Source organism: Sus scrofa, chromosome X (genome assembly GCF_054392235.1).
Source record: "Sus scrofa isolate SSC_HxYL_T2T_F1_AM1 chromosome X, Sscrofa_HxYL_maternal_Yorkshire_Landrace_v2.0, whole genome shotgun sequence".
Lineage (NCBI taxonomy): Eukaryota > Metazoa > Chordata > Mammalia > Artiodactyla > Suidae > Sus > Sus scrofa.
Genome location: NC_139401.1, coordinates 40,623,316 through 40,642,153, shown reverse-complemented (window position 1 = coordinate 40,642,153; position 18,838 = coordinate 40,623,316). Strand labels below are relative to the sequence as shown.

General features: G+C 48.3%; 1 protein-coding gene across 1 annotated transcript in view; it reads right to left on the bottom strand.

Moving 5' to 3' along the window:
* Nucleotides 1-14,246, bottom strand: part of NYX (nyctalopin) — an 83,007-nt gene extending 68,761 nt beyond the window's left edge. The window contains exon 1 of the mRNA XM_085007825.1: nucleotides 13,986-14,246. The gene's annotated coding sequence lies outside the window, so the exon portion shown is untranslated. The remainder of the gene's footprint in view (nucleotides 1-13,985) is intronic.
* Between the last annotated feature and the right edge of the window lie 4,592 nt (nucleotides 14,247-18,838).

Genomic DNA, 18,838 nt, shown 5'->3' with positions numbered 1-18,838 from the left:
AGTGCTGGAGGGGGTGTGAAGAAAAGGGAACCCTCCTGCACTGCTGGTGGGAGTGTAAATTGGTACAGCCACTATGGAGAACAGTTTGGAGATACCTTAGAAATCTATACATAGAACTTCCACATGACCCCGCAATCCCACTCTTGGGCATCTATCCGGACAAAACTCTACTTAAAAGAGACGTATGCACCCGCATGTTCATTGCAGCACTATTCACAATAGCCAGGAAATGGAAACAACCCAAATGTCCATTGACAGAGGATTGGATTAGGAAGAGGTGGTATATATACACAATGGAATACTACTCAACCACAAAAAAGAATGACATAATGTCATTTGCAGCAACATGGATGGAACTAGAGAATCTCATCCTGAGTGAAATGAGTCAGAAAGACAAAGACAAATACCATATGATATCACTTATAACTGGAATCTAATATCCAGCACAAATGAACATCTCCTCAGAAAAGAAAATCATGGACTTGGAGAATAGACTTGTGGCTGCCTGATGGGAGAGGGAGGGAGTGGGAGGGATCAGGAGCTTGGGGTTATCAGATACAACTTAGAATAGATTTACAAGGAGATCCTGCTGAGTAGCATTGAGAACTATGTCTAGATACTCATATTGCAACAGAACAAAGGGTGGGGGGAAAAATGTATACATGTAAGAATAACTTGACCCCCATGCTGTATAGCGGGGAAAAAAAGGCTTGGAACTTTGCTCACACTGTTGAGTTGCTAAATTAATCACCCCTGAATTCCCTAGCTCTGGAGTTCTTTTACAAGGTGACAAACCTCATTACTGTTTAAGCCATTTTAAGTCGAGTCTTCTGCCACTTGTGGGGATAAAACACCCTAGCAGGTTCATGCTTTAAGGTGACTACTCATTCCCCACTTCCTCTTTCATTATAGAGAATGAAAATGCCAGATACTTGCTTTCCCAGCTTCTCTTGCAGCTGGGAGCTCATGTGACCTAGTTTTGACCCATGAGATTTAAAGGGAAGCCCACTTGGAGCTTTGGGAAATGAATTACCTGTCCCGCCCCCAATGAAGAAGAGAGGCATAGGAGGAAATTTTTTTTCCTTCCAGAATGATGTGGTATGAAAATGTGACTCTTGGAGCTGTATCAACCATCTCGTGACTACTAGGAGCAAAACTGAATACAAAAACCAGGACACAAGATGGCAGAGCGGGAAGGAGGGAAGGGCCTGGTTTCTGATGACACTGCCCTGGGAGAACCAGCCCGCCTACTTTACACACATTAAGAAAGTAAGAAAGGGGGAGTTCCCGTTGTGGCTCAGTGGAATCGAATCAGGTTAGTATTCATGAGGACGCAGGTTCGATCCCTGGCCTCGCTCAGTGGATTAAGGATCCGGCAATGCCATGAGCTGTGGTGTAGGTCACAGATGCAGTTCGAATCCCCCATGGCTGTGCCTGTGGCTGTAGCTCCAATATGACCCCTAGCCTGGGAACTTCGATGTGCCACAGGTGTGGCCCTGAAAAGCCAAAAAAAAAAAAAAAAAGAAAGAAAAGAAAAAAGTAAGAAAGAGCCTTATGACTTAAACCACTCTTGGTGAGATAGGTTTTCTTTTACTAGCAGCTTAACACATCCTTATTGATATATCCTTTTTTATAGAGCTATTGGGTCAGAAAGGAAGTGTGGCTATGGAGTACAATCTAGCTCAGCAGTGAGCATTTGCCTGGTCATAATAATATAAACAGTGACTTGTTTTAACCAAAAATTATAAAATAGACCTTTGGGGGGTAGCAGAGGGAGGGAAAATGGGATCAGGGTCTGCCACTCTTCATCACCATGATAGGAAGTAACAGACAATGTCTAAACTTAAAAAATAAAACGTAGTGGTTTAAGTACATTATTTAGAAATATGGAGCAATATATAAAGAGAAAAAGGGATTTCCCCTTGTGGCTCAGGGGAAATGAATCCGACTAGTATCCGTGAGGATGCAGGTTCAATCCCTGGCCTGGCTCAGGGGGTTAAGGATCCGGCATTGCTGTGAGCTGTGGTGTACATTTCAGACTCGGCTCAGATCCTGAGTTGCTGTGACTGTGGTGTAGGCTGACAGCTGCAGCTCTGATTTGACCCCTAGCCTGGGAACGTCCATGTGCCACAGGTGTAGCCCTAAAAAGTAGAAAAAGAAGAAGAAGGAGAGAGAGAGAAAAGAGCTGAAAAAAAATCTATTTTGGAAGAAAAGTGAAGGAGATAGGGAAGGCTGGGGCAGGGTGATTGCCCTGATTAATTATGAGTCTTCTTTTTTTTCCTGTCTTGGTTTTTTAGGACCACACCTGTGGGGTATGGAGGTTCCCAGGCTAGGGGTTGAATCAGACCTACAACTGCTGACCTACACCACAGCTCACCGCAATACCAGATCCTTAACCCACTGAGCAAGGCCAAATATTGAACCTGCATCCTCATGGATACCAGTCGGGTTCATTAACCACTGAGCCACGACGGGAACTCCTAATTATGAGCTTTTCAATTCCATTTGACTCTTTAAAAGATGAATATGGGGAGTCCCCACCATGGCTCAGCAGAAACGAATCTGACTAGCCATCTATGAGGACATAGATTTGATCTCTGGCCTTGCTAAGTGGGTTAAGGATCCGGCATTGCCGTGAGCTGTGGTATAGGTCCCAGATGTGGCTCAAAACCTGCATTGCTGTTGCTGTGGCTGTGGCCAGCAGCTACAGCTCTGATTCAACCCCTAGCCTGGGAACCTCCATATGCTGAGGGTATGGCCCTAAAAAGACAAAAAAAAAAATTGAATATATATATTCTCTGATAAAATCTTTTTTTTTTTTTTTTTTTTTTTGTCTTTTCTAGGTCTACACCCACGGCATATGGAGGTTCCCAGGCTAGAGGTCCAATAGGAGCTATAGCTGCAAGCCTACACCAGAGCCACAGCAATGTAGGATCCAAGCCACATCTGTGACCTACACCACAGCTCACGGCAAGGCCGGATCCTTAACCCACTGAGCAAGGCCAGGGATCAAACTCGAAACCTCATGATTCCTAGTCGGATTCGTTAACCACTGAGCCACCATGGGAACTCCTCTCTGATAAAATCTTAGACTAATTTCAAATCAAATAATATAAAAAATGTTAGAGATTTGGAGATAAATTTCTCCAATTAAACCATGCAAAAGAGAAACTAACCAAAAAATGACTACAGGGGAGATTACTCATTAACATGCTCTGATATCATGCAAAATGGATGGCAGTCCCAAAGACAAGACTGTTAAGGGTCTATGGTGATATGTATTTATGGTGAACATAGGAAATGTGAAGACAAAGTGTGAAATTTTGACTTCCAGTTCAAGGCATCAGTTTATCGGATTACAGATACTAGTTTTGGGCATGTTACATGCTCATTCTTACACTTGAATCTCTTTGCATCCCTGTAGTAAAGACGCTCAACATCCCAGCTGCGGAGCCAAGAATAACCAACAAACATAAAGAAGAGAACAGCATAAGAAAAGAGTAAAGAGATGTCAGGTGAGCATTGGTATTGTCAGGCATGGTCCTCTGGAGAATGTGGGTTGGCCCTGGACTGTAAAGAATGAATGGTGTGGAGTTCCCGTCGTGGCGCAGTTGTTAACGAATCCGACTAGGAACCATGAGGTTGTGGGTTCGATCCCTGCCCTTGCTCAGTGGGTTAACGATCTGGCGTTGCCGAGAGCTGTGGTGTAGGTTGCAGACGCGGCTCGGATCCTGCGTTGCTGTGGCTCTGGCGTAGGCTGGCAGCTACAGCTCCGATTAGACCCCTAGCCTGGGAACCTCCATATGCCGTGGGAGCGGCCCAAGAAATGGCAAAAAAAAAAAAAGACAAAAAAAAAAAGAATGAATGGTGTTTCAGGAGGCAGCAAGGAGGAGGGGTGGGGTTCCGTGAGAAATAAGACAAAATCATTAAGGCAGGAAAGATCCTTACCATATAAACAGCTCTTCCAATTTAAAAAAAGACCAGAAACCCAGTAGAATAAGGGACAAAGGATGTAAGTAGACATCATTCACCACAAAAGAAAACAAAGAAATGCAAAGGGATCTTAAATACATGAAAAGATTCCCAGGCAAAGAAAGAGAAATATCCAATTAATTTCATTTTCATCTCTCCCACTTAAAAAGATTAAAAATTTGGAGGAAAAACAAACAAACATGGAGTTCTCTTGTGGCTCAGCAGGTAGAGCCATGAGGATTTGGTTCCATTCCTGGCCTCGCTCATTGGATCAGGGATCTAGTGCTGCTGTGAGCCGTGGTGTAGGTCTTAGATGTGGCTAGGATCTGGCGTGGCTGTGGCGGAGGCTGGCAGCTGCAGCTCCGATTCACCCCTAGGCTGGGAACTTCTTATTTTTGGGGGGCCACACTGGTGGCATATGGAGGTTCCCGGGCTAGGGGTTGAATCGGAACTACAGCTGCTGGCCTATGCCACAGCTACAGCCACGCCAGATCCAAGCCACGTCTGCTACCTACACCACAGCTCACAGCAACACTGAATCCTTAACCCACTGAGTGAGGCCAGAGATCAAACCTGTGTCCTCATGGATGCTAGTCAGATTCGTTAACCGCTGAGCCACAAAGGGAACTCCTATATGCCAACAGATGCAACCCTAAAAAACAAAGTTTGATAATTCAGTATGTAGCAGTCAGAATTCTAAGAGAGTCACCCAAGTTCCTACCCCATGGTATACTGGCACCTTCTCTCAGTTCTTCTCTTATACACTAATTTAGATGTTGCTGTGAGGGAATTTTGAAGATGAGATTATGTTCCCAAATCAGGTGACCTTAGGATGATCTGGGTGGGCCTGACCTAACCACAGGAGCCCTTTAAATCTAGATCTAGAGGTCAGAGATGGGGAAGGCAGAGATTCAAAGCACAAGAAAGGTTCGATTTGCTGTTGTTTGCTTGAAGATGGAGGGGGCCACATGGCAAGGAATGCAGGCAGTCTTTAGGAGCTGAGAGCAGCCCCCAGTGGACAGCCTGCAAAGCAAGGCAGACCTCAGTCCTACAACCATAAGGAACTGAATTCTGCCCCAAACAGAAGCAGATATTTCACCAGAGCCTCCAGACAGGAACTCAGCTGGCCAACACCTTAATTTTAACCTTGGGAGACCCTGAGTGGAGAGCCCAGCCATGTTGTGCCAGACTTGTGACCTACAGAACTGTGAGCTAAGAAATGGGTGGGGTTTTAAGCCACTGTTTGTGGTAATCCCTTATGCAGCCATAGAAAACTAACAAGGCTGTGTTTAAAAGGGCGTGGAAAAACTGGCTTATTCATTTATTGCTGGCTGGCATGTAAATGGGCAGAACCTCTATGGAGGGCAAGTTGATAATATCTATGAAAATTAAAGTTGCTCATCCTTTTGACCTAGCAGCTCCACCTCTAAGGATCCATCCTACGGATATACTCACACGTGTACAAGTGATCCATAAACAATAACTTACACGGAAGCAGTTTGTAACAGCACAAGACGGCCTGCCACCTGAATAGCTATCAATGGCAGGCTAGCCAAATACATGATGGTATGTCCCCCCCCAACCCCCGCCAAAATGAGACCACTCCAGATACACTGATGTAGAAACATCTCCAGGAATTACTGTCAGGTAAAAATGTAAGGTTTAGGAGTTCCCGTTGTGGCGCAGCGGAAACAAATCTGACTAGGAACCATGAGGTTACTGGTTCCATCCCTGGCCTCGCTCAGTCGGTTAAGGATCTTACCATGAGCTGTGGTGTAGGTCGCAGACACGGCTCGGATCTGGCGTTGCTGTGGCTCTGGTGTAGGCCATCGGCTACAGCTCTGATTAGACCCCTAGCCTGGGAACCTCCATATGCCTCGGGTACAGCCCTAAAAAGCAAAAAAAAAAAAAAAAAAGTAAGGTTTAGGTGGTAATTAGCATGCTATTTATACGGGACCACCCAAACATACACAAGTAGATATGTAGGTAAGCACACAGGCTATTTCTAGAAGATACATAAGAAACTGGTCCCAAGAACATTTTGGGGAGCAGACCAGGTGACCTGCGGACAGAGGAAGGAGGAAGATTGTTCCCAGGTTGTCTCTGTTTTCTTTTGAGAACAAAGAAGGTCTGTGAATTACATGTTCAGAAAAATAAATACAAACGGAAGAACAGGATGAGCTCTGTCCTGGTGGGTACTTGAAGAGAATGAAATGATGTTTCCATTATTTGTTTCTCCTTCCTCCTTTAAAGGAAGGAAGGAGAAGAAAAGAAAGGCAGGAGAGAGGGAGAAGGAGGAAGGGAGAAAAGGGAAAATAGGAGGAGAAATGGAAGGAAAAACTTCCCCTCCACGGATGCTATGGCTCATCTTCAGGCAAAGGTCCACTTGCAAGTGGGCACAGAGATGTCCCCTGTGAGAACAGCGCCTGACATTTCCTGGTGCTGGCTGTGCACCCACATGGCTCCCAGTAGTTGCCCCGTAAATATTTACTGCGGGAAGAAGTGATCTACCGATGGCTGCTTTATCCACACCGTTTTCCCCAAAACAGGAGGATGGAAATGTGCTTTCATTCTTCTGTTTGCGAAAGATTTCTAAACTTTTGCTAAAAAGTTGGCATTTCGGTATCGGTACTTTTTTTCTTCTTTTTGGCCAGTAGGCGCAAGTTGAGGGGAGAAGCCTGGGTTGCAGGTTTGCTCACGGCGAACCAATACTGAAATTGAGAAAGGACTTGACGGCAAATGGAATAGGACACAGAAGGACCCCGAAGGCTTGGAGTCCACCCCAGCCCTGGCTACAAGGACGATCGGCGGCTCACGCAGTGGCTCTCACGCATGCATACACTGCAGTCTGGTCATTCTGAACAATTTACAGTTTTCCATGATTTCTTACACACCCATCCCTTTCCTCTCAATGGTCCCTCTGCCTGGAGTCCAACCCCTTCTCCCTCTTTGCCTGACCCACTAGGGCTTCTCATCAGACTTGGTTTAAGGCTTTCTGTCTGGTGAAACTGTCATGACCCTCCCCATCTGGGTGGAGACCCTCCTCTGTGTTCCCATAACCGCCCCCCAGCACCGTTCGCATCCCTACTGTCTTAGTTTGCATTGCCCCCAAAAGCAAACCCAGAGACACTGAGACAAGGACTTTGGGTGCAGGTTGCTTGTTTGAGAGGTGACCCAGGAATCATCAGGGAAAGAACATGGAAAGGGAGACAGAGAGGGAAGCTGATAGAGGATAAGTTTATGAGCTGACTGTTACCATGGGCAACCAGGCTGAGTCCTGCTGGGGTTCGTCTGAGTTGGCAGGGGAGCCATGCCTCAAAGGGGTCCCACAGGACGACAGCGAGGCTAGAGCATTTCTCTGCCAACCCCCACACCCTACTGGTAACTGCTCCCCCCCTTCTCAGACCCTGCCCCCCGATTCTCAGTTGCCCCTCCAGGTTCTCAAAATGAGAAGCTGAGAGGGGCGGACCCTGAGGTAGAAAGTGGTCACCTGCCTAGCGTGGCTGCAGGTGAGCTGGGGCAGTGGCGGGGGGGGGGGGGGGTGTTGGTCCAGGGAGACAGAATGAATCAATGGATGGGTGAAGGAATGAACAAACTTGGCATTTATGTGACTGAGTACTGAGGGAGAAGACTGATTTTCACTGTGCTAGGATCAAACCACAGTGCCTTCGAACGCCAGAATGAGTTGCCTAATAATTCGAGGGAACGGCTTTCACACAGAAAAAAACTGGCGGAAAACACAGGCGTTTCAAGTCATAAAAATCTCAAGACGACTTGGTCTACGGGGCTGTGCCATATCCACACTATGTCACGAGGGTGAATATGTCACATGGAAAACGGATGTGATTTCTGTAGCATCTGAGAGCCTCATAAAGTGATGCCACACTCATCCCTTCTCAGCCAGGGGTTTGAAAATCCATCCCCAAACTTCCTTAGAGGCCAAAGAGAGGGGCTCTTTTTCGTTTCCTTTTTGTGGTTCAAGTGCTATGAGAAGGAACGAGCAAGGTGCAACTCCAATTTCCCCGGACAGGAAGAACAAGAAGGGGCAAGTCCTGTGGAAATAGGGGGTTTGTGCACAGCCACGGCCGTCCTCAGGTAATTGCCCGACACGCCCTCCTGGCCCAGTTCAGGGATCTGGACCGGGCAGGCCTGGCCTTGAAAGTGACCTGCCCACCTGCCCTTGGGCACTCCCATGGCCTCTGCCATGCTGACACCCGGATGGGGCCACCCTGCCCAGGTTGCCAAGGAAGTGGATGGAACTCGAGTTGCTCCCATGTTCTCTGGCCCAGGGCCAGGACCTGAACTCCCCGACGACCAGGAGTGCTCTCCTGGGCCGTCGAAGGCCCTGACTCACCTGTCCCAGCTCCAATAGGTGTGGCTTCAGCAGGGACTCTACCAGTAAAGGCCTGGGTGGCCTCCAGGATGGGGACCTGCTTTCCTGTCAGCCTGGGATCCAACAGCGTTCCGGTTTCTTCAGAAAATTCCACTTGGGAGTTCCTATCACAGCTCAGTGGTTAACAAATCCGACTAGGAACCATGAGGTTGCAGGTTTAATCCCTGGCCTCGCTCAGTGGGTTAAGGATCCGGCATTGCCGTGAGCTGTGGTGTAGGTTGCAGACGCGGCTCAGATCCTGCATTGCTGTGTCTCTGGCGTAGGCTTGGCAGCTACAGCTCCGATTAGACCCCTAGCCTGGGAACCTCCACATGCCGAGGGAGTGACCCTAGAAAAGACAAAAAGACAAAAAATAAAAAATAAAAAAAAATAAAGTCTGATGTTCAGAAACATATAAGGAACACAAGTCTTTCTACAGGAACTAGCCTCCCTTGCAGTGGGTGGGCCCCGGGCCCTTATGGAACTGAAACTCTGGCCTCCCCAGGTTTGACACAGTACTTTTTTCTTTTTAGGGCCACACCATGGCATATGGAGGTTCCCAGGCTAGGGATCGAATTGGAGCTACAGCTGCCGGCCTATGCCACAGCCACAGCAACGCCAGATTCAAGCCATGTCCATGACCTACACCACAGCTCACAGCAATACCAGCTCCTTACTTAACCCACTGAGCGGGGCCAGGGATTGAACCTGCATCCTCATGGATACGAGTTGGGTTTGTTACCACGAGCCACAATGGGAACTCCTGACACAGTATTTTTCCAGCTTTTTTGCTACACTTCTGACCTCTTTGGTGACTGCCTTTTGTCCTCTCCTTGGTTGGGGGTGCTCCCAGGTTTCTGTCCTAATTTATGGGTCTCCCCATCCTATCCGTTAGTGAGCTCACCAAGCTTCGCTTCAAGGGATCTTTTTTTTTTTTTGAGAGTTCAAACTGTAACTGACCTTTGCACCAGTCTCTCTCTATTGCCTCCGGCCGAACCTTCTAAGGGCTCAATGGATGTGGACTCCTAAGTTTCTGCCTGTATAGCCTGACTCCCTCATGTTGCTTCTTTCTTTCTTTTCCTTCTTTTTTCTTGGCTGCATGTGGAATTTCCTGGACCAGGGATTGAACCTATGCCACAGCAACAACCTGAGCTGTAGCAGTGACAATGCCGGATCCTTAACTTGCTGAGCCACCAGGGAATTCCCTGACTCCTTCATCTTGGCCTGAATCCAGGCCGAACAGAAACTTCTGCCCAGGCCATTCAGCACCAGGGGACAATCCTGGACAGCTACACTCTTGCCCCTCTGTCTCACCATGCTGCATGGCCAAGACTTTCCCATGTGGCCCCCAGGTGTGCAGGGAGTCGGGGGACAGTATGGGACATAGTCTCCTCTGGGGTCACCAAAGGTGAATCTGGTCAAAGGCCTCCTGCTTCTGGCTTCCCTTTCAACTTTAACTGTTCACCCTTTCTTGGACACGAGCCCAGAAAAGTGACCTTGGGACCCACTGCCACACCTCTCCTGGCCCTGCCTCCTTGTTTCTTCCCACAACTCCTGGGGGCCAAGACCAAGGCTGGGCTTTCACTTCCTCTAGCTCACATCCACCTTCACAAAACAAGTCCTGTGGCCCGATCGATGGTGGAAGGGATACTGTCTCTCCATCATGGAAGAAATATTGTGATCTGAATTCTCTCAAGAAACTAAGGGTTTCTTCCCATTGCGGCTAAGCAGGTTAAGAACCCAACTTGTGGAGTTCCTGTTGTGGCGCAGTGGTTAACAAATCCGACTAGGAACCATGAGGTTGCGGGTTCAATCCCTGGCCTTGCTCAGTGGGTTAAGGATCTGGTGTTGCTGCGAGCTGTGGTGTAGGTCGAAGATGCGGCTCGGATCCTGCGTTGCTGTGGCTCTGGCGTAGGCTGGCAGCTGCACCTCCAATTCGACCCCTAGCCTGGGAACCTCCATATGCCGCGGGAGCGGCGCTAGAAAAGGCAAAAACATACACACACACACACACACAAAAAGAAGAAGAACCCAACTTGTATCCGTGAGGATAGAGGTTTGATCTCTGACCTCGCTCTGTGGGTTAAGGATCTGGCCTTGCCGTGAGCTGTGGTGTAGGTCGCAGACTCGGCTCAGATCCTGCATTGCTGTGGCTGTGGTGTAGGCTGGCGGCTACAACTCCGATTCGACCCCTAGCCTGGGAACCTCCATATGCCGCAAGTGCGGCCCTTAAAAAAAAAAAAAAAAGGAAATTTAGGAAAACCTTCCTCATTCCCAAGCAAAAGCAAATGGCTCCTCAGCTGCCCAGGGGAAAGGCGGCTGTAGAAATGCAAGAGCGAAACACCCATCTTGCATCCTCCAGTGTTCCCTGCTTCAAGTGGATTTTCTCAGTTCTGCCTCATGACAACCTAGGAGGCAGTTACTATTATTTGAAGTTTACTGTTGGGAAGATTAAAGCACAGAGAGGTTATGTGACTTGTTCACGTCACACAGCCAATAGAGGCAGAGCGGAGGTCCTGGTCTCAATCAGGAAATCGCGGCGTTTCCCCTTTTTATCTCCATGATTGTGTGGGCTTCGCTCTGATTCTTCTCTTTCTTCATTTGCCGTTAGCCAATCTCACACCAATTTTCCCTTCTAAACTCTGACTTTGCTCTTTCCTCTCCAGTCCCCCATCGAGCCCTAGGCCCAGACCCCCACCATTCCATTTCCTGATTCCTGCCCCCACTTCTCAATTGGCCTTTTACTGCCAACCCTGGCTTCCAGTACTTTTTTTTTTTTTTTTTGGTCTTTTTGTCTTTTCAGGGCCGCACCTGTGGCATATGGAGGTTCCCATGCTAGGGGTCTAATTGGAGCTGTAGCCGTTGGCCTACACCACAGCCACAGCAACGCCAGATCCGAGCCGTGTCTGCAACCTACACCACAGCTCACGGCAATGCTGGATCCTTAACCCACTGAGCAAGGCCAGGGATTGAACCCGCATCCTCATGGATGCTAGTCTGGTTTGCTAACTGCTGAGCCACGATGGGAAATCCCATACATTTTTACACAAGTGCCAGACTTTTCCTCCTAAAACTCTGCTTTCTTCACATCATTATAATCATCTACGGCTCCACCTCCAGACACAAGGTATCCAGGGAGGACCTCAGCCCATGTCTCCAAACCTGCCTCCCCCAGTTTCACCATCAGGTCATCTACGCCGACCCCCAAGCAGTCACAGCACACGCCATGCACATTCCCAAGCCCAGGGAGTTCCCATGATGGCGCAGTGGTAACAAACCTGACTAGTATCCATGAGGATACATGTTCAATCTCTGGCCTTGCTCAGTGGGTTAAGGATACAGCATTGCTGCGGTGTAGGCCGGCAGCTATAGTTCCAATTTGACCCCTAGCCTGGGAACTTCCATATGCCTTTTTAGGTTCAGACCTAAAAAGCAGGGGGAAAAAAATAAAGGCATATTCCCAAGCCCACTCTCCCACCTGGAATACCTCCCTTCTGTCCACATAATCCTGTGTCCCCTCCAAGCCTCGGCTCGGTTCCCCCACCCCTCCCAGGCCCCCTTGACTTCTTCTCTAGGACCACACAGTTTGACTCTGAATTGTCCCCTAAGAGGCCCCTATGTTCCCCCAGTGGGACTGTGAGCTCCTCAGGGACATGAGGAGTGGCCTACATTTCCGTGTAAACTCACCTCTCCCCGACTTAGAGTACTTTACTAAAAAGGCAGCTAGGAGTTCCCGTCGTGGTTCAGCAGTAACGAACCTGACTAGGATTCAAGAGGATGCGGTTCCATCCCTGGCCTCCCTCAGTGGGTTAAGGATTCAACATTGCCATGAGCTGTGGTGTCGGTCGTAGACACAGCTCAGCTCCAGCGTTGCTGTGGCTGTGGTGTAGGCCGGCAGCTGCAGCTCTGATTCGACCCCTAGCTCGGGAACTTTCATGTGCTGCAGGTGTGCCCCCCTCCAAAAAAAACCCTCAAAAATAAAATTAAAAGGCAGCTAGTTGCTCAGGTCCTATCTCAGACTTGCCAAACATGAATCTCCTAGGGTAGGCCCAGGCATATGTATTTTGTTGGTAGTAGCCCGAGATATATTTCACATACTATGAAATTCACCCCTTTTTTCCTCTTGCAGTTTTGTTGAGACATGATTGACATACAGCACTGAAACATTTTGGGGGGGTTTTTTGTTTCTTTCTTTCTTTTTGGCCAAGCCCGAAGCATGTGAAAGTTTCCAGGCCAGGAATCGAACCCTCACCACAGCAGTGACAATACTGGATCCTTAACCACTAGGCCACCATCGAACTCCAGCACTGCCTAAGTTTAAGGTATGAAGCATAACGATCTGACTTACATACATCATGAAATAACCATATTAGGTTTACGGAACGTCCATCATCTTAGAAACAAAAGAAGAAAGACAAATACTTTTTTCTTGCAATGAGAAAATTCACCCTTTTAAAGTATACAAGTCAGTGGGGTTTTTTGTATATTCGCAGAGTTTTGCAACCATCGCCACTAGCTAATTTTAGAACATTTTCATCACCCCCAAAGGAAATTCCATACCCATTAGCAGTCACCCCACCACCACCCCCCTTCTCCAGCCCCTGGCAACCACTAATCTGCTTTCTGTCTCTATGGATTTGCTTATTCTGGAAATTTCCTTTAACTAAAATCATACAATATGTGGTCCTCTGTGCCTTGCTTCTTCACTCAGAGTGTTTTTAAGTCTCATCTATGTTGTAGCAGGTGTCAGTACTTCAATTCCTTTTAATTGCTAAACGATAGTCCACTGTAGGTTTAGACAACATCCTATTTATCCATTCGTCTTTTACTGGATATTGGGGCTCTTTTCCCTTTTTGGCTATTATGAATAACACTGCTGTGAACACTCATGGACAAGGTATTGTGTGGACATGAGTTCTCACTTCTCTTGGTAGATGCCTATGAGTGGAATTGCTGGGTCATAGGATAGCTCTATGTTTAACCATTTGCGGAACCACCAAACTTTTTCTCGGCAGCTGCACCACAGAACAATCCATCAGCGAGGATTCCAGTTTCTCCCATCCTTGGCTTTGGTATTTTTAACAAGCTTCACGGGTGTGACAAAGTTTGAGCACCCCTGTGCTTTAGCCTGGAAGCCCTGCTTGTCTACCATCCTGGGAGCTACCTGGGACTACCCTGAGGTGTGTTGGGTGGTCCGGGGTTGGATGACCTTTGGAGGCAGGACGGAAGGGGTAGAGCACAACATTTAAAAGAATAACACAGCCATGGAGGCTACACAAAAACGGATTAAAAGCGACTAGTCCAAGATGGCGGACGGTTTGACTTCCAGTTGATCCTGAGCCTCGTTATACACTCATTGTAATACATTAGCTAAATGTCACACCCACAGGCACCAGGACAGTTCCGAGGCTGATCATAAAAGACCAAAAAGTGGGTGACGGCCCAATTCCTGGAAATTCCTGCCCCTTCCCCCAAATAGTTGGATTAACACCCCCCCCCCGCGCGCTTGTTTATGAAATTACCCAGTCCAAAAGAAAAAAACAATTACCCAGTCCATAAAAACGAACCACCTGCACACCCTGTGGCTTCTTGTTTCGGACATGGCCCACCGCTTATCTCTGTCAGTAAATTTACTTCTTACCTGCCCCTCTGCCTCTCCTTGAATTCCTTGCGCACCAAGACCTGGAGAACCTGAGCTTCACCAAGTCCTGAGAGTCAGGTGTGGGGTTTCAGCTGCGAAACTGTGGGTTTGGGTCCCCTGCTAAGCCAGAGGTTGTGGGTTCAAGTCCCCGCCGAAGTGAGACTGGGCTGGAGTCCCATCCCGAGGTGTGGGTTTGACGCGCATGGAGATTGGCCACGTTGGCGGCGGTGGAGACGGCGGGACTGCCAGCGTGAGCCTCGCCCGCCGGGCGCTAAAACTAACGGCCCGAGCAAGGGCGCGCTTAGAGGGATTTGGGAGGAAGTAGCAGGACTGGAGAAAAGGCCTGAGACCAAGCCAGGTCCTGACTTAGCCTCTGAGTTGCTATTTGTGTGTGCCTCGGTCCCTTCGCCTCCCCTGGATGCCTGCGTTGTGTCAAAAAAAAAAAAAAAAAAAAAGAGGCTGGTATCTGCTCCCCACCCCCAGAAGGATGCTGTTAGGTTAAAATTAGCTAATTGAAAGCATCTGGTGCAAGTTCTGAGTAACTCCTTTGCATGATTACGCTATTAGCTCTGTCTCGTCCTCGGGTGGGAACCAGAGGGCGTGGTTGATGGGCCAGGCGACGCCACGATTTTCCGATTATCCGGACTGACCCAGCAGTTCTGATTTCTTCCCGAGAGCCACAGCCACGGTTAAAGTCCCCGCCCCCTGCGGCTTAAAAGGACTAAAATAAACAGCAAGTTTCCATTTCACCCAGACCTCACAGGAGGCTTGGGTGGCATGTGACTTTTGCTGTCCAGCTTCTTATCTCTCTGGAAGGACCTTTCAGGCTGAGGTGTGGCTCTTTGTACTCCCGGCAAAGCGTCTTTTTTTTTTTTTTTTTTTTTTTTTTGCTTGCTTGTTTGCTTCTTCGTTTGTGGATTTGGGTTGTTTTCCTGCCTATATAAGTTCCTGTCCAGAAATGATCTAGTGTCCCCTCCCCCCCCACACACACACCCGCTTTTCCAACCTCGAGAGGACAGGTGCTGAAATCACAGGGTTAAAATTCATAGCAAAGCCCACCACCCGGATCTTGTTGCAAATCCTGGCGCAGCTATTTGTGTGGGATGCTGACAGTTGTTATTCAGAAGCTCAGTTCCCGGGAACAAGAAGAATGTTTCTTTGAACCAAGTGAAACCTTAGTCCCTTAAAACAACGGAAGGCTGTTTTCTTGCCTTGTCCGGCACCGGCTCCCTATGGGGTAGGTCGGAGTGGAGACCCGAGGTTTTCTTTGTCCCCGGGCTGGTGCCCGAGTCCCAGGGAGGAATGAGCCTGGGTCACTGCCTGTCAGTCAAAGGGCGGAAGGAGGTGGGGGTGGGGTGGGAGGTGTCACTGCCTTACGCGCGGGAATTGGGGTTTTGTTTCCTCTCTGCCACGTAAAGACCGGCAGATCCCTGCGATGGATCTACGTGGAAATAGTCCCTGAGAATAAACAGCTGTTGAGAGCGGCCAGCCATCACAGAGAGCCCCCGGCAGGCCTCCCTTCTCCTGCTTCCTGGAATTGTAGTCCTTGGCTGGGAGATGAGCAGATGGTGTAAATTCATTCGCGGCTTTGGAATGAAGACTTTTTCTTTTTTCTTTTTTTTCCTTTTTAAATAGAAAAAGGAATGGAGTCCTCATTGGGTGGCTGCCCAAGTCTTTGTTAAATTTTCTCAAGCCCTTGTATGTGTCTTAAATCGCCTCCTCATCCTGATCTCAGTCATAAATAAATAAATAAGACCATCAGAAGCTCTGATCCTTTCCTTCCCAGAAATCAGATGAGTCACCCAGCTCCTCAGCCTCCCCCCTGCTCCCAGAAGCCAGTGAGAGTGTAACTAGAGGGGACTGGCCCTGAGGGAAATGCAGGTGCGACCTTTGACCCGGGCCTGCTCGGCAATCTTCTGGCTTTTCCAGAACGGAGGTCCAGTCCCAGGAGGGGGTGGGGGAGCTCTGTTCCTGACTGGAAGAGTCAAGGGACCGCCTCCTAGGAGGGCCAAGAAACTTCCCAGGGCTCTGAGGAAAAGCATGTGAGGGTGTCTTCGCCCCAGTTTAAACTACCGGGTCAGCCCTGAAAATCAGAGGTCACAGAGGTGCTCAGGCTGGGTCCTCAGGGCCATGTCCTAGGGATAGAACCTTTTCGAGAAACAGAATTTGAACTGGAGGGAGAAATCCACAGGAGAGCTCGTGGTGTACCTTCTATTGGCTCTAGCTTACTTAGGGTCAGCCCTCCAGCTTCATCCAGCCCCAGGCCAGGATTGGGGGGCAGTGAGAATTGGACTCCCCATGCCCTCACACTGGCCTTCCAGAAAGCATCAATGGATTGGAGCTGCCTGTTCCTTCCCAGGCTCCCTGCCCCACCCAGTTGATGAATTGGGGGCCACTCCCTCCCCAGGGGTGGGGGGGGGGCAGTTTCTAGCCCAACACTAACATCCCAGCACCTGGCACTGACAACCCCCAGACTCCAGGGCATCATCCAGAATGCTGTTGGGAGATGGCTCTGGAAAATGACTGAAGTTAAAAAATAACCAAGAGTTCCCTTCATGGCGCAGTAGAAATAAATCTGACTAGTATCCATGAGGATGCCGGTTCAATCCCTGGCCTCGCTGAGTCGGTCAAGGTTCTGGAGTTGCTGTGAGCTGTGGTGTAGGTCGAAGACGCAGCTCAGATCCTGTGTTGCTGTGGCTGTGGTGTAGGCCAGCAGCTGTAGCTCCAATTCGACCCCTGGCCTGGGACCCTCCACATGCTGGGGGTGAGGCCCTAAAAAGACAAAAGACAAAAAAAAAAAAAAGACAGATTTTCAGGAGATATATATAGATTTTTTTTTTTTAATGATCCAACTATATGCTATCTACTATGTGTGCTAGATCCAGGCACACAAATAAATTGAAAGTGAAAGGATGGAAAAAGACATTCCATGAAAATAGTAACCAGAGTTAGGGATCCAGTGTTGTCACTGCTGTGACGAGGGTCACTGCTATGGCAAGGGTTCAATCCCTGGCCCAGGAACTCCTGCGTGCCGTGGGCACAGCCAAAAAAAGCAGTAAAAGTCTTACCCCTCACCCCACTTCAACAACAGTCACCTCATGGCCAAACCTGTTTCATCTATGCCTTGATCCATTTCCTCCTTCAATTATTTTCAAATGAATCCCAGACATCACTTCACTTCATCAGAAAATAAGTGTCAATCTCTAAAAGTTAAGGAGCCCCCCTCAAAAACGTAACTGCGCTACCATTATCACATTTAAAAGAAAACTATCATAATTCCTAATATCAGGGTGCTTGCAAGAATTAGCAAGCAGAAAGTCTGACTCAAAGAGAGAATTTTTAAGAAGTGATGGTAATTATCACAGAGTCATTGGCTCTTGATTGGTTGTTTTTGTTTTGTTGTTGTTGTTGTCTTTTTAGGGCCGCACCCACGGCATATGGAGGTTCCCAGGCTAGGGGTCCAATTGGAGCTGTAGCTGCCAAGCCTACGCCAGAGACACAGCAACGCAGGATCCGAGGCCCGTTGTGACCTACACTACAGCTCACGGCAACACCAGATCCTTAAGCTCCCAAGCAAGGCCAAGGATGGAAGCTGCGTCCTCGTGGATCCTAGTCAGATTTGTTAACGGCTGAACCAGGACAGGAACTCCAGCTCTTGATTGATTGTTGCTGGTCTTTCCCTGTAAAGGGCTCACCTCTGTCATAGCGGAACTATGATGACACAGTGTCACCACAGTCAGATGTTTTCCATATCCCTGGGAGAAGTGTGTGTGTGTGTGTTGTTTTTTTAAAAATGTATTTTATTGGCCACACCTGTGGCATGTGGCAGTTCCTGGGCCAGGGAAGCCACCTGCACTACAGCAGCAACCCGAGCTGCTGCAGTGAACACTGGATCCTTAATCCACTGCACCATAAGGGAACTCCACTAACAGTAAAAATAAAAAATATACAGCTAGAGTTTTAAAATAAGCAGTTTTATAATGATTGCAAAAGGGTCAGGCAAATAATATCTCCTATGATGGACAATATATGTGAAAATATTTATTATGTGTCATGAGAGATCCTTGAATCTGCCCTTTTCCACTAGCTTATAGGTTCTTTTACATCCCAAGGTAAGGTGTTTCGTGGGTTTTTTTGTTTTTGTTTTTGTTTTTACCACACCCACGGCATGTGGAATTCCCTGGCCAGGGATCAAATCTGAGCTACAGCAGCCACCCATGCCAATGCAGTGACAACACCAGATCCTCAACCCACTGAGCCACAAGAGAACTTCACATCCCAACTTTTTGTTTAGAAAAAAAATTTTTTTTTTATTAAACCTGCCAAAGATTTATAAGAAGAGCAGCCCAAAGGATGGGGAATGAGATACACAGGGACCAGAGGAAGACAGCTTGGGCTGGGGCAACTGGCTCACCAGAACAGGCTTGTTCATCTTCTACTCCACCATTTTCAGTGTTTTTTTTTTTTGGAGGGGGTGTCTTTTTGCCATTCCTTGGGCTGCACCTGCAGTATATGGAGGTTCCCAGGCTACGGGTCTAATCGGAGCTGTAGCCACTGGCCTGCGCCAGAGCCACAGCAACGTGGGATCCGAGCCACGTCTGCGACCTCCACCACAGCTCACGGCACTGCCAGATCCTTAACCCACTGAGCAAGGCCAGGGATTGAACCCACAACCTCATGGTTCCTAGTCGGATTCGTTAACCACTCCACCATGACGGGAACTCCCTATATTTTTTTAATAATTCTTTTTTCTGTCTTTTTAATTTTTTAGGGCTGCACCCATGGCATATGGAGATTCCCAGGCTAGGGATCCAATTGGAGCTACAGCTGCCAGCCTACGCCACAGCCACAGC